At 49.0% G+C, this 14704-nt stretch overlaps 1 protein-coding gene across 1 annotated transcript in view; it reads right to left on the minus strand.

The window, feature by feature from the left end:
- The window catches only part of EPB41L1 (erythrocyte membrane protein band 4.1 like 1), a 142641-nt gene extending 128978 nt beyond the window's left edge, over window positions 1-13663 (minus strand). The window contains exon 1 of the mRNA XM_082644339.1: window positions 12629-13663. The gene's annotated coding sequence lies outside the window, so the exon portion shown is untranslated. The remainder of the gene's footprint in view (window positions 1-12628) is intronic.
- Window positions 13664-14704: the final 1041 nt, after the last annotated feature.

A 14704-nucleotide genomic window follows, 5' to 3' on the forward strand; every position in this document is an offset into this window, starting at 1 on the left:
CCTACTAAGTGCAGGAACTCTCACCTACTTTGTCTCACTTAGCCCTGACCGTGGTCCTATGCGGCAGCTATGATCATCCCCATTTTATAGATGAAAGCTTGTCCTAGGTCTCTCCAGCAGGCAGCGCAGAACCAAGATGAAGCCCAACAATTATTCAAGTTCTTCACTGCGATCCCCCCTCCAGTATAGGATACTAAGTGCCAGGTGAGCAGCTAAGAACATAAGAAATCAAGGAGAGCAGGCCTAGTTTGGGCCTGGAAAGACTTCCACAAACTAAAAGAGGGCAGAAGTGAGGGCACTGAGACCCCACAGCAGGACTGAGTATGGCTTGTCCAGGGGAAAATTATAATTAATCATGAGAACTAATCATAGCTAATGTGTTTGGAGCACTTACTGTATTCCAGGCACTGTTCTAAGAGCTTTACTTGCACTAACTCATTTAATCCTATAACAACACTGTGGGATGGAGGTTATTTTTTAGGAAACTGAAACACAAAGACATTACATAGTTTATAAAGTGGCAGAGCCAGGATCCAAACCCAGGAAGCTGATTCCCAAGCCTGCACTTAACTACCACAGGCCAGACAGAAGCAGGCCTGAATGCGAGGCAAAGGCATTTGAATTCTTAGGGCACCCACCGCAGCATGACTCTTTACTTGCCGTCTTCTGTCTCCCTATGTGTACCCAGTACCCAGTACACAGGGCCTGGAATGTAGGCTCATCTGTTAAACTATTGCATGACTGAGGCTGTAGATCAGAGGGCCATGTGCAGGGCTTGGTTGCAGCTCTCTCTGCTGTGCTGGGCATTTTTATCAGTGGTTTTAGGTGAAGCAGAAAAAGGCATGAAACGCTAATCATATCTACAGCCATCAGGAAGTTGGGAGGGCCCTCAAACACTCCAGAAACCAAAATTAGTTTCCAGAAGATCTCGGCAGCCTTGGAGCTGAGCTGGAACCAACAAGATGAGGTACCACAAGGGATAAATGTAAACTCCTGCCCTTCAGTCCAAACCACAGCAGTCCCACAAAACTTTCTGTGATGATGGAAATATCCTAAATTGGCATTGTCTGATGTAGTAGCCACTAGCCACCTGTGGCTTGTTGAGCCCCTAAAATGTAGCTCCTACAACTGAGAAACTAAAATTTTAATTTCAATTAATTTTAAAATTTTAATTTTACTTTTTCTTTTTTTCTTTTTAAGTACTTTAAATGCAAATTGTCACATGGGGCTAGTGGCTGCCATATTGGACAAGTGCCCAAAATACAGGGTAGAAAGAATCTAGATTAAGAGCAGTTCCGGTGAAAATGACTTACAGGTTTGAATTGACCTCAAGCTCAACAATGCAATGTGGCTAAAAAAAAGAAAGAAGGAAGGGAGGGAAGGAGGAAAGAAAAAAGGAAGAAGAGGAGGGACTCCCCTCATGGTGCAGTGGTTAAGAATCCGCCTGCGAATGCAGGGGACATGGGTTCAATCCCTTAAGAATCCGCCTGCGAATGCAGGGGACCCGGGTTCAATCCCTGGTCTGGGAAGATCCCACATTGCTGCGGAGCAGAGCCCGTGCTCCGCAACAAGAGAAGCCACCGCAATGAGAAGCCCGCGCACCACAATGAAGAGTAGCCCCAGCTCGGCAACTAGAGAAAGCCCGTGCGCAGCAGTGAAGACCCAACACAATCAATAATTAATTTTTTTTTTAAAGGAAGGGGAGGAGAGTGAACATGATAAACTGTATCAAAGAAACAAAAGGTTAGACCTCTGTGGTTCTAACTCTGTTAGCCTCTGTTAGAGGTTCTGTGCTGCCCTGGGCTGATCACACCTGGACCACGGGGCTCAGCTCGGCCCCACGTTCTGAGGAGTACACTGTCACACTGGAGCAAGTCTAGAAGAGACCAGAATGCTGAGGACCTGGATGCCATGTTGTGTGGTGAATGATTTAAATATCCTTGAGAAGCTAAAGCACTGGAGGATATAGTGGCTGTCTCCAAACATCTGAAGGGCTGTCACACAGAAAGGGGATTTGATTTGTTTCTTATCATTTAGGTCTAGTAAACAAAATAAAAAACTCTGCGAACGCCTAAGCCCCCCTCTCCATCTCTAATTCCCCTTTCTGTTCCCCTCAGCACTTAATCCACCCAGGACCTGGCTCATATTAAACACAAATTTGCTGACAAATGGATGTGAAAGAATTTCACTCAGCTCCGGTGTGTGGACATCCAGGAGGAGAACTTCAGCTTATTATAAAGATCTCTAACAGTCCACACGATCCAAGAAAACAATGGACCACCCTGGGAGTGATGAACTCCCTGCCAATAAATGTATTCAGAGAAAGACTGGGTCTTCAACTGGAGGCTGAACTAGGAATCAGATGACCCTTCAAACTGAAAAATGAGCAAGTTCTATTAGGAGGGGAAAGACAAGATCAAGGCCGTGCTTCCAGACAGTTACCTGGCTGTATATATAGAAGAGATTGACATGAAGGGACCAGAGGCAGGGAGGACCATTGCAGTGGTCCAGAAGATAACAGAATAGATTAGGTGGCAGTGGGAATGGAAAGCCAAGGACAGGTGTGTGGTGACAGAAGCACTGGCCCTGGGCTGGAAGTCAGGAGCTACAGGTTTTAGTTCTGCGTCTGCCATTAACTTATTGTGGGGTATGGGGTAAATCCCTTCCCTTCTCTGGACTTCAGTTTCCCCATCTGTGAAATGCAGAATAGTCTCCAAGTCCCTGCTAACTCTGGATTCTGTTTATGGGAAAGAGATTATGAAGGCTAACTGGGACAATGTAGTAGACAGCCTTTATACACTTCAAAGGAACAGTATCACTAGTCTCACACTATCATTATTATTACAAAGGCTGCCTCCCCAGAACTTGGTGACTAGATTGGTAGGAGGGGACAAGAAGGAGTCAATGGACTGCATGTGTAGTGGGTGGGCTCAGGGGACAAGGACCTCCAATCTTTGGGGAGCGTCAGCTAACCTCTCTACTCCTCCCCAAAGATCTGTGAAGACAGCGTGCTGTGTGCCGTCACCACACGAACTGCTTCCTCATTCCTTTGAGCCACACCTCATACTTGGCTAAGGGAAGCAATCAGTTCTAGGAAAAGTTAGACTCTGTTCCCCTCCTTTTAACATTCCCAAATGACACCAGTTGTGGTCCTTCCTTTAAATAATAAGTATCATCTACGCATATGAAAACAGCCAATATTATAGAGCACTATGTGCTAAGCCCTTTACTTACATAGCTTTCTCACCCTGGGAGGTAGCTCTAATTATTATCCCCATTTTACAGATGAGGACACCGTGGCTCACAGAGATTCGCAATTTTCCCACAGTTGCATAGTTTAGGAGGGGGATTCCAATACAGGTCTGTGTGATGTCAAGGCTGTATTCCTAGAGTCTTCTAGCATTTTACTATGTATTTTTACAACAGCTTAGGGAAGAGGGCAAGATCAGTACTGGGGCAGGGGGAGGGAAGGATTTCTGAAAGGCAAAAGTTAACTCCCATCTCCTCACTCACCACCACCAGCACACACACACCCCAGCCCAGGGCCTCGAGGTGACAGTGCTGAAGGCTTACAGAGTGAGTCACGCAGAGCTGACCTGCCAGTCACTGGAGCATGAGGTGCTAAGCTTAGGTTAGAAGGGTGGAAAAGTAGGCCAAGTGTTCTCATCCCCAGGAGCACGGCCCAGTTGCAGCTCGGGCCCCCCCACCTACTCATCTCATCCCGAAATACTGTAAACATTTAGGGGACACTGTGCAAAGCCCGGGGGCAGAGGAGACGTGAGAAATCAGAGTGCATTCCCACCCTTCAGAGGGGATAGGACAGTAAGTACAAAATAATATATACTGGGCTTTGCTGGTGGCGCAGTGGTTGAGAGTCTGCCTGCCGATGCAGGGGGCACGGGTGTGCCCCGGTCTGGGAAGATCCCACATGCCGTGGAGCGGCTGGGCCCATGAGCCATGGCCGCTGGGCCTGTGCGTCCAGAGCCTGTGCTCCGCAACGGGAGAGGCCACAACAGTGAGAGGCCCACGTACTGCAAAAAATAATAATAATAATAATAATATATACTTATAAAGAGTGATGGGGGTCCATGGTGATGAATTCCAAGGAGAGGAGTTCACAAAGAGTTGAGATCAGAGTGGAGTCTTAAAGGGTAAGTTGAACATGCAGAGGTAGAGGGGCACTCCAGGCTGCAGGAGCGCACAGGCAGAAGCGCTAAAGCTAAGATGTATTTGCACACCATCTAGCAGGCAACAGGGAGGTATGGCGTGCACTATGGCTTTGAGAAAGACTGCCTGAGTTTGAATCCTGGCTCTTGTCCCTTCTCAGCTATTTGACCTTGGGCAAGTTACTTAACCCCTCCGGGAGAGATATCATTGTCTCCTATTATTTGCTCTCCCCCTTCCCAGTAAGCGTACACATTCTAGTCAGTTGCCATGTGACTCCAGAGGAAGGAGTACACTTCCCCAGACCAATGTCAGACTTGATCACATGACTTACTTTGGCCAGTGGAATTTGAGCTGGAGAGATATATGCCAGTTCTAGGCAGAAACTTGAAGAACCATTGCATGTTTTAGTCTAAAATCAAGCTCTTTAATCTCTGCCACTGGAATGGCATGACCTGGATGGGGGCTGTGCCTTCAGCCTGGACCTTAGAGTAAAAAGACACAGAAAGCAGAGCTGCAGCCAACACACAGCTGCCCCACAGCTATCTATGTGTAATCTGAGGGAGAAAACTTTGTTGTAAGCCACTGAGATTTGGGGGTTGTTTGTTATCACATCATAACTTAGCATAACCTAGTGATTTTAGTAGTACTTATCTCATAAAACTGTTGTGAGGATTAAATAAGATGATCTTGTGAAAAATGTATAACCATTTCATCAGAAATTGCATTATAAAATGATCACGCTGACCATACATATATGGACATTTGATATACAACAGAAATGACATTTGCAAAAGGCTCACAAAGGATGGTGTCACAGGTCGAATAGTATCCCCCCAAAATTCATTTCTACCTAGAACCTCAGAATATGAGCTTGGGACTTCCCTGGTGGCACACTGGTTAAGAATCTGCCTGCCAATGCAGGGGACACGGGTTCGATTCCTGGTCCGGGAAGATCCCACATGCCTCGGAGCAGCTAAGCCCGAGCTCCACGACTACTGAAGCCTGCACTCTAGAGCCCGTACTCCACAACAAGAGAAGCCACCACAGTGAGAAGCCCGCTCACCACAACAAAGCGTAACCCCTGCTCACTGCAACTAGAGAAAGCCCGTGTGCAGCAACGAAGACCCAATGCAGCCAAAAAAGAAAAAAAAAAAGAGTATGACCTTATTGGAAATAGGATCTTTACAGATGTAATTAGTCAAGGATCTCAAGATTAACTCATCCTGGGGCTTCCCTGGTGGCGCAGTGGTTAAGAGTCCGCCTGCTGATGCAGGGGACATGGGTTCATGCCCCAGTCCGGGAAGATCCCACATGCCGCGGAGCGGCTGGGCCCGTGAGCCATGGCCGCTGGGCCTGCGCGTCCAGAGCCTGTGCTCCGCAACGGGAGAGGCCGCGACAGTGAGAGGCCCGCATATCGCAAAAAAAAAAGATTAACTCATCCTGGATTTAGAGTGTGCCCTAAATCCAATGACTGCTATCCATATAAGAAAACACACAGAAACAAAAAGAAGGCAATGTGAAGATGGAGGCAGAGACTACTGTGATGTGTCTATAAGCCAAGGAACACCAAGGATTGCTGGCAAACACCTGAAGCTAGGAGAAAGGCATGGATATTTTCTCCCTCCCCCCTTGAGGAACCAATCTGTCCACACCTCGATTTTGGACTTCTGGCCTCTTGAACTGTGAGAGAATAAATTTCTGTTGTTTTAAGCCACCCAATTTGTGGTAATTTGTTATGACAGCCCTAGGAAATTAATACAGATGGATTATTTTTAACTGATACTGAACAACTGGTTATTCATTTGGAAAAAAATAAAATTGGATTCCTATCTCATAGCATACATAATAATAACCTGTTGGATTAAAGACCTAAATTTGGAAAGGAAACCTTAAAATCTTTAGAAGTAACTAAAGAAAATTATATTTAGGACTTCAGGATACAGAAGAATTTCTTAAACAAGACATAAAAATCACAAATTGTATTACTCTGGGTTATCCATAGAAATAGAACCAGTAGCATATATATTCTATATATCTATGTCTATATCAATAGATAGATATAGAGATAGATTTATTATAAGGAATTGACTCATATGGTTATGAAACCATGCGACTCAGATGGGACTTGAACCCGTAGGCCGGGACTTGAACCCAGCCAGAACCCACCATCTTTTTTTTTATATATAAGTTTATTTATTTTATTTATTTATTTTTGGCTGTGCTGGGTCTTCGTCGCTGCGCACAGGCTTTCTCTAATTGCGATGAGCGGGGGCTATTCTTCACTGTGGTGCGCAGGCTTCTCATTGTGGTGGCTTCTCTTGTTGCGGAGCACGGGCTCTAGGCACGTGGGCTTCAGTAGTTGCAGCATGTGGGCTCAGTAGTTGTGGCTCGCGGGCTTAGTTGCTCCACAGCATGTGGGATCTTCCTGGACCAGGGCTCAAACCCGTGTCCCCTGCATTGGCATATGGATTCTCAACCACTGCACCACCAGGGAAGCCCAACCTACCGTCTCTTAATTGAGATCACACACTTGGTCTCTGGACTTAATGAAGCTCAGGTTCTTTATGTCTCATCGCAGAAAGAATTCAGTGACAGACAAAGTGATAGGTAAGAAGTGGATTTTTTGTTTTGTCTTGGCTGATTTGGGTATTCGTTGCTGTGCATGGGCTTTCTCTAGTTGTGTCGTTGTGGTGCGCGGACTTATTATGGTGGTTTCTCTTGTTGCGGAGCACGGGCTCTAGAGCGCAGGCTCAGTAGTTGTGACACACGGGCTTAGTTGCTCCGAGGCATGTGGGATATTCCTGGACCAGGAATCGAACCCGTGTCCCCTGCATTGGCAGGCGGATTCTTAACCACTGCGCCACCAGGGAAGTCCAAGAAGTGGATTTATTTAGAGAGAAACACACTCCACAGACAGAGTATGGGCCATCTCAGAAGACAAGAGGCCCCAAACTATGGGTGGTTAGTTTTTATGGGCTGGGTAATTTCATAGGCTAATGAGTGGGAGGAGTATTCCAACTATTTCAGGGAAGGGGCGGAGATTTCAAGGAATCGGGCCGCCGCCCATGTTTTGACCTTTTATGGTTAACCTCAGAACTGTCTTGGTGCTAGTGGTGTGTCATTTCGTATGCTAATATATTACAATGAGCATATAACGAGGCTCAAGGTTTACTGGAAGTTGAATCTTCCACCATTGTGGACCTACTTGGTTCTAACCAGTTTTTGTCATGCCCTATGGCTATGACATTCTTTTATTTTTAAATTTTATTTATTTATTATTTTGTTTTTTTTTTTTTTTTTTTTTGCGGTATGCGGGCCTCTCACTGTTGTGGCCTCTCCCGTTGCGGAGCACAGGCTCCGGGACGCGCAGGCCCAGCGGCCATGGCTCACGGGCCCAGCCGCTCCGCGGCATATGGGATCCTCCCAGACCGGGGCACGAACCCGTATCCCCTGCATCGGCAGGCGGACTCTCAACCACTGCGCCACCAGGGAGGCCCTATTTTGTATTTTTTACTTTTATTTTTGGCTGTGTTGGGTGTTCCTTGCTGCGCGCAGGCTTTCTCTAGTTGCGGTGAGCGGGGGCTACTCTTCGTTGAGGTGAGTGGGCTTCTCATTGCGGTGGCTTTTGTTGCGGAGCAGGGCTCTAGGCACACAGGCTTCAGTAGTTGCAGCACATGGGCTCAGTAGTTGTAGCTCATGGGCTCTAGCGCGCAGGCTCAGTAGTTGTGGCGCATGGGCTTAATTGCTCCACAGCATGTGGGATCTTTGCGGACCAGGGCTCGAACCCGTGTCCCCTGCATTAGCAGGCAGATTCTTAACCACTGCGCCACCAAGGAAATCCCACCACCCTTACCTCTTAATTTTCTTCTCTCTTTTATTTCCTGACCCCCTTCCTGCTCTGTGCACGGTCCCCTCCCTCTGAGGGCAAAATATGGGATAAAACAAATCCAAATCAAACAGCTTCTAGATCTCATCACAAGAAGCCCTCAAAGTGGGGTGGAAACAAGAGGGGGAAGGAATCCTGGAGGCAGAGAAGAGGCTGCTTAGCGACTGCTGGTGAATCCACGGAGAGTACTGTGTCAGTTACCTACCTCCAACCCACGCCCAGCTCTTCCTTTTCCTGCCTGTGATCACAGAATATTGAAACATCAGAACTGCAAAAGTTCTTGACATTCATCCACTCTGCCTCCATAAGTTTGCATCTTGGAAAGTGACACAGGGGCACAGGAAAGGAAAGCAACTGGCTATTGTCACACAGCAAGTCAGTGGCTCAGCAGGAACTAGAGTCCTAGGCCTCCTGACCCCCGACCAGTGATTGCACTTTCACCTATACCACACGTGACCTTCCTTCCTGTGGTCACTAGTCCCTCCCCTTGATTCCTACCCACCAGGTTTGGGAGGACATCTAAGCATTCCCAATCTTCCCTCCCATCCCCCACCCCCCAAACCCCACCCCCGAGTGAGCGTAGGGTCCAGTGAAACAGGGGCAGAAGGGACAACCCACGTCAGAAGGGAGGGCCAGCCCTAAATCCTAGGGGCATATTTGGCAGTGGTGGGAATGGTGAAAGTGTCACTCTGGCCTGCAGGGGGACCAGTCTCCTCTTTGGAGAGCTCCATTAGAAGCAGCCTCTGTTTCAGCAGGCCATCCTGGCGGGACCCCTCCTCGCCCTTCCAGCCTAGCTGGCTGCCTGGAGGACCTACCACACTTGGCCAGCCAGGCGCAGGATGGTCCATGACTGCCGGGGGTGGGGGGCGGGGGGATGGGGTGAGGAGGAAGGGTTTCCAGCGGCTCCACTTTCAGTCCTGCTCCTCTCCTCCACAAAGGGCCACTGTCTGAGCACAGAGGGACCCTGGAGGGAGGCCTCCCAAGGTGCTCGGCAACAGGGCCGGGTTTCATCACGCTGGGCCTCCTGGCCAAGTAAACATCAGGGTAGGAACAGGCCCAGCAGTTTTTGCAGACAGGGTCCTGGCTCCGGGCTGGCTCAGTGGCATCCTCACCCAGGGCTTCCCTGAGACAATAAGGAAGGCCAAGGTCATTTACCCACTTTTCTCCAGAAATGGAGTCAGGATAAGGAGCTGGCTCTATCTTAGTCCACTTCCCATTGTTCAAGGAGCAGAGAACCATCCTATTCCTGTCTTAAGAAGTAGATGTTTTACAAGAAATTTTAAAATTAGTTCAGAGGGAAAAGAGAGCTCCGTGAGCTTGAGTAATCAGGGAAGACTTCCTAGAGGAAGTGTGATTTAGGTGTGATTCTGCTGCAGTGTGTAGGTGTAGGTAGAATCTCCACAAATAGACAGGAAGGAGAGAGGCATTTCAGAGAGAGCACAGAACTGGCAAGTTGTAGTGTCTGGAAAGCAGCAGCATTTGGGGTAAATGAAGAGACCTATTTGGCTAGGGTAGAGAATTAACAGAGGAGAAGGTGGAAAATAAGGCTAGAAAGTTTGGTTAGGAACTAAACCTCAACTAGCTTTTAACAGCTATGTGGAGGAGTCCTTACCGTTTCCAAGCAGAGTGGTGATGGGGTTCTAAAAGCAAAATTTTTGAAAGCTTAGTCTTAAGATCTTACAAAAGAGGCCTCAGGTTGAGCCTCAGTCCTCTGGGAGAAGTTGGGCTGGTTATGGCCTCTCTTGGGGCTTGGTTTCTTCATCTTTAAAATAAAATCGTTATACCAGAGAATCTTAAGGCCCTTTCCATCTTTAAAGTGCAAGGATTCTCTAATGGGGCAACATGGACTATAGAAAATGAAGGGAGGAGAGGCCGTGGCCACACCCTGGACGCCTCTGGGCGGCATTTCTGCAATGATTCATCTGCTTAGAGCTGTCACTGCCACCACCACCGCTGCCAGGCACTATGCTAAGTAGTTCCTTTTTTTAAAAACTTCATTTTTGTGAACAGAAAATGCATGTACATACTGCAAATTTTAAGTCATAAAAAGATATATGTATGGTAAAAATAAATTTCCCTCCTTCCCCTCTTTCCAGCCACCGATTTCTTGTCCCACTGTATCCTGAGTATGCTTTCACAGATAATCCATGCATTTTTAAAGATTCTATAGATTCTTTTTCTTTATGCAAATGGGAGCATACTAGACACACCGTTCTGTACCTTGCTTGAAAATTCTGGAGATCTTTTCATATGAGTCTATAAAGAGCTGCCTCATTCTTCATATGGCAGGACCATGATTTATTAAACCAGTCCCCTATGGATAGATATTTAGGGTGTTTCTTTTCTATCATAAACAATGCATCCATGAATATCCTGAACATACATCATCCAGAATATGCTGGAATAGGTCTACAGGATACATTCCTAGAATTGAACTTATGTGCTAACTTCTTTATATGACTTAATACTCTCAAAAAGAGTTTAAAGTGATCGTAATTATACTGATTATGCAAATGAGGCACAGAAAGATGCATTAACTTGCACAAGTCACACAGCTCTTACATAGTAGAGTTGAGATTCCAATGTGGACAGTCTGACACCAGAGCTAACACACTCAATCACTCCACTAGTGGTTCTGAAACTTTAGTACACATCAACACCACTGGGAAGGCTTGTTAAAACATAGAGTACTAATAGTTTCTGATTCAGCTCATCTATGGTAGAGCCCAAGAATTTGCATTTCTAACAAATTCTTAGGTGATCACTCTTTGAGACCCACTGCACTATAATAGCTCTTCCACCTTCAGTTGTTCACATTGTCCAGAAAGAAAGCAATTGGTACTCAGTAACTGGCCTTGATAGGACCAGAGTTGAGAGGCACAGACAAGGATTCCTGGAGCCCATCTATCTAAGCTCTTTGAAGGCCCTGCACAGTGCCTGGCACATAGTATTCAATAAATACTTGTTGGGCTTCCCTGGTGGCGCAGTGGTTGAGAGTCCGCCTGCCGATGCAGGGGACACGGGTTCGTGCCCTGGTCCGGGAAGATCCCATATGCCGCAGAGCGGCTGGGCCCGTGAGCCGTGGCCCCTGAGCCTGCGCGTCCGGAGCCTGTGCCCCACAACGGGAGAGGCCACAACAGTGAGAGGCCCACGTACCGCAAAAATAAATAAATAAATAAATAAATACTTGTTGAATGAATGAATAAGTAAATGAGGTATAAGTACTCCATGCAACTTGTTTCTGTCTCTTTTCCCAGCCCCCTGAGAGCCCCTGCCCTGGGGAAGCTCCACTGCCCACACTGGCTGAGATCCAGCTTCATGTTGTGAGAGCCTGCTATGGACTGAATGTTTGTGTTCCTCCCCACCCCAAATTCATATGTTGAAGCCCTAACCCCCGATGTGATGATATTTGGAGGTGGGACCTTAGGGAGGTAATTAGGTTTGGAGGAGGTTTTGCAGGTGGGGCCCCCACAATGGGATTAGGGTCCTTATAAGAAGAGGAAGAGATCAGAGCTCCCTCTCTTTCTCCACCATGTGAGGACACGGTGAGAAGGTGGCTATCTGCCGGCCAGGAAAAGGGCCTCATCAGGAACCGAATCCACCTGCACCTTGATCTTGAACTCTCCAACCTCCAGAACTTTGAGAAACAAATGTGTGTTGTTTAAGGACTCAGTCTGGGACTTCCCTGGTGGCGCAGTGGTTAAGAACCCGCCTGCCAATGCAGGAGACACAGGTTTGAGCCCTGGTCCGGGAAGATCCCACATGCCACGGAGCAACTAAGCCCGTGCGCCACAACTACTGAAGCCTGTGCTCCTAGAGCCCGTGCTCTGCAACAAGAGAAGCCACCGCAATGAGAATCCCACGCACCGCAACGAAGAGCAGCCCCTGCTCGCCATAACTAGAAAAAGCCCGCACACAGCAAAGAAGACCCAATGCAGCCAAAAATAAATAAGTAAATAATAGTTAAAAAAAAAAAAAGAACTCAGTCTATGGCATTTTATTATAGCAGCCCTTGGGAGCAGAGCTGTTTATTTCCTCCCATTCCTCCCTTGGCTTATAATGAAATCAATGAAGCTGCTAGACCTCTGTTATTAAGGAAAAGCCAGCATCTTAGAATGCTAGAGCTCTATCGAGATAAGCTAGTCCAGTGCTCTGGTTTATTATTGTTAATAGCAAGAGCTATAATTCATAGCACACCCATGCACTTGACAGGCTTTTTTTTTTTTTCACTTCCCTCTAATCTAATGCCCTGTATTTCCTTTCCCCTTATTCTAGTAAACAGCCTCTTCTTCCATTCCATGCAGTTGATGTGGCCAGTACAAACACACACTACGGGAAAGATTTAAATTCGGGAATTTGTGAGGAGACCTGAGCTCTGTGGGAGGGCCCTGCTGCAAGAGCAGCAAGGCACTGACAGAAACAACCCACAAACAGGAAGAAACAAGGTTTCCAGGGTCACGCATTGTGGCAGCCACACACCAGCCCACCTCCGCCAGGCACCAACTCTGTTACAGAATTATATCCCTGAGCTCAGGGCCCTGAGGACCCCGACAGCTCCTCCCAGCTGCTCCCTACCTGGCCTTGAATCCTGCTCCTGCTGCCTCCCTCTCCCACGCGCCTCCATCCTGGGTTCCCTTTCCTGTTGGCGGCCTTGTTATGGACCCCCCCAAGGCCAGACTTATAGCTGAAAATGTCTAGGCCCCAGGCCCCTGGACAAGTAACACTTCAGAAGCCATTTGTTGGGCAGCTGGAGAGAAGGAGGTCATCAGGGAGAGAATTTCAAGGGCCAAGTCAGATTCAGTTGGTCAGCTGTGCTTCAGGCAGCAATCTGACTCAACTGACATTATCGAATGTAGAGGAGGCGACCGTCAGGCAGGTGTAGCCAGACACGGACGCTGTCCATCGAGCTGCGTCAGGCAGAGGTGGTCAGGAAGGGACAGTCAGGCGGACTCCGTCCTTCAGAACCCGGTGCCTGAGATCCAGTTAGACTCGGACGGGGCAGCCAGAACCAGCCAGCCACAGCCTCAGCCACCGCAGTCTGGCAGATGCGGTCGGTCCACCCATCAGGTGGGCTGATCCCACCTGTCAGATGGCCAGTCAGGCGGGCCCCACCAGGCACAGAGGCTGTGCAGTCAGGGTAGCCAGCCAGCTTGTCAGCCAGCCAGTCAGGGGACTCGGGCAGACGCGCGGGCCCGGCCGTAGTCAGAATCAGCTGCTCAGGCTGTCTGCTTAGCCCACACAGCAGAGTTGGGGTCAAAACGTTGGCACAGAGGTATCCGTGAACTGGTCATTCCGTCAGAGAGGGCCTCTGTCAGTCAGATACAGCTTGTCGAGCACCGATGGAGTCCGGTCAGTCAGAAGCAGATCGACTCAGTCAGACACGCCCCATCAGGCCCAGATGCCATCAGCTAGATAGGGCAGTCAGTCAGTCAGTCAACTGCGGTCAGGCAGACAGATCACGCGGTCTTGGTCCACCAGGCATCCATGAAATCTGTGTTCAGTCCGACACAGCCAGACAGACACGGATTATCAGGCAGTGATGGCAGTCTGTGGTCACTGAGACACAGTCGGCCAGTCAGAGGCAGTCTGTCAGGCACTGATGGAATCAGAGCGCCGCGGAGGCCACAAAAGCCAGGGACTGAGGCCCGGGACCTCCTTCTGGGCGGAGCCTTGTTGGGGGCGGGGCCCATTGGGGGCGGGGCCTCGTTCTTGCACAGGACCTCCCGTCCACTCCCCTCCCGGCAGCCTTCGGACGTTGCCATGGCAGCTTCGGGTTCGGCCGGAGTCGCTCCTTCCCAGCCCCCGGGGTCCCCGACCCCCGACCCCCGCGCCTGCGGAGTGGAGGTCCTGGCGGTGTAGTGGAGGGGCGGCGGGGGTGGGCAGGCTGCCCTCCGCACGGCGGCAGAGTCTGCGGCTCGCGCTTTTGTCATCCCCTTGTACAGATGAGGCTGACTGGGAGACCAGGAACGACGCACGTCAAGCTACACAATGGCAGAGACCCAGAACCTCTGGATCCCCTGCTCCTCTCCAGAACCCTGAGCTCTCCTTTAGGAGGAATCAGATTTCCCCAGGCATAGGGTGCGTATCGAGAAGAGAGAACAGCCCATGCAAAGAGGCTTTTAGGGTTCTTTGGGCTTACTAATGACTAGGGCGAACACTCGCCTTGTACCAAGCTCTGTAGTAACAGCTTCGTGTACAGTAATTCACTTGGGCCTCACAATTTTCCTTTGAGGGAAATAATGATTTCCTTTTTACGTATGGGAAACTGAAGCACAGAAGGGTTGGTAACTTGACCAGGGTCAGCGGGCTGTGGGGTGAGCCAGGATTGGAAGCCCAGCAGCCTAACTCCTGACATTCGCTCCTGGGCCCTCAACACACCCTCTGGCCCTTTCCTTGTGACCTCCGAGGGCAGAGCATGAGTCCCCTTCAGCAGGCCTCCCTGGTCTGTTACAGAATGCCCAACCCTGTGCATGAGGCTCCTGTTTGAGTCTCTGCTTTTAGGACTGAGAATAAGGAGCTATCAAAACCAGGAACCTGGCCCAACCAGGGGACAAACTATGGGTCTGTCTCACAGAGTTCAGAGGCGGGAAAGCCTGTGAGATGAAAGAAGCCAGGGCCAAGAGGCCACTGAAAGCTGTTGGTGGGGAACCC

This window comes from Mesoplodon mirus (assembly GCF_964341445.2).
Source record: "Mesoplodon mirus genome assembly, chromosome: 15".
NCBI classification, from domain to species: Eukaryota; Metazoa; Chordata; class Mammalia; order Artiodactyla; family Ziphiidae; genus Mesoplodon; species Mesoplodon mirus.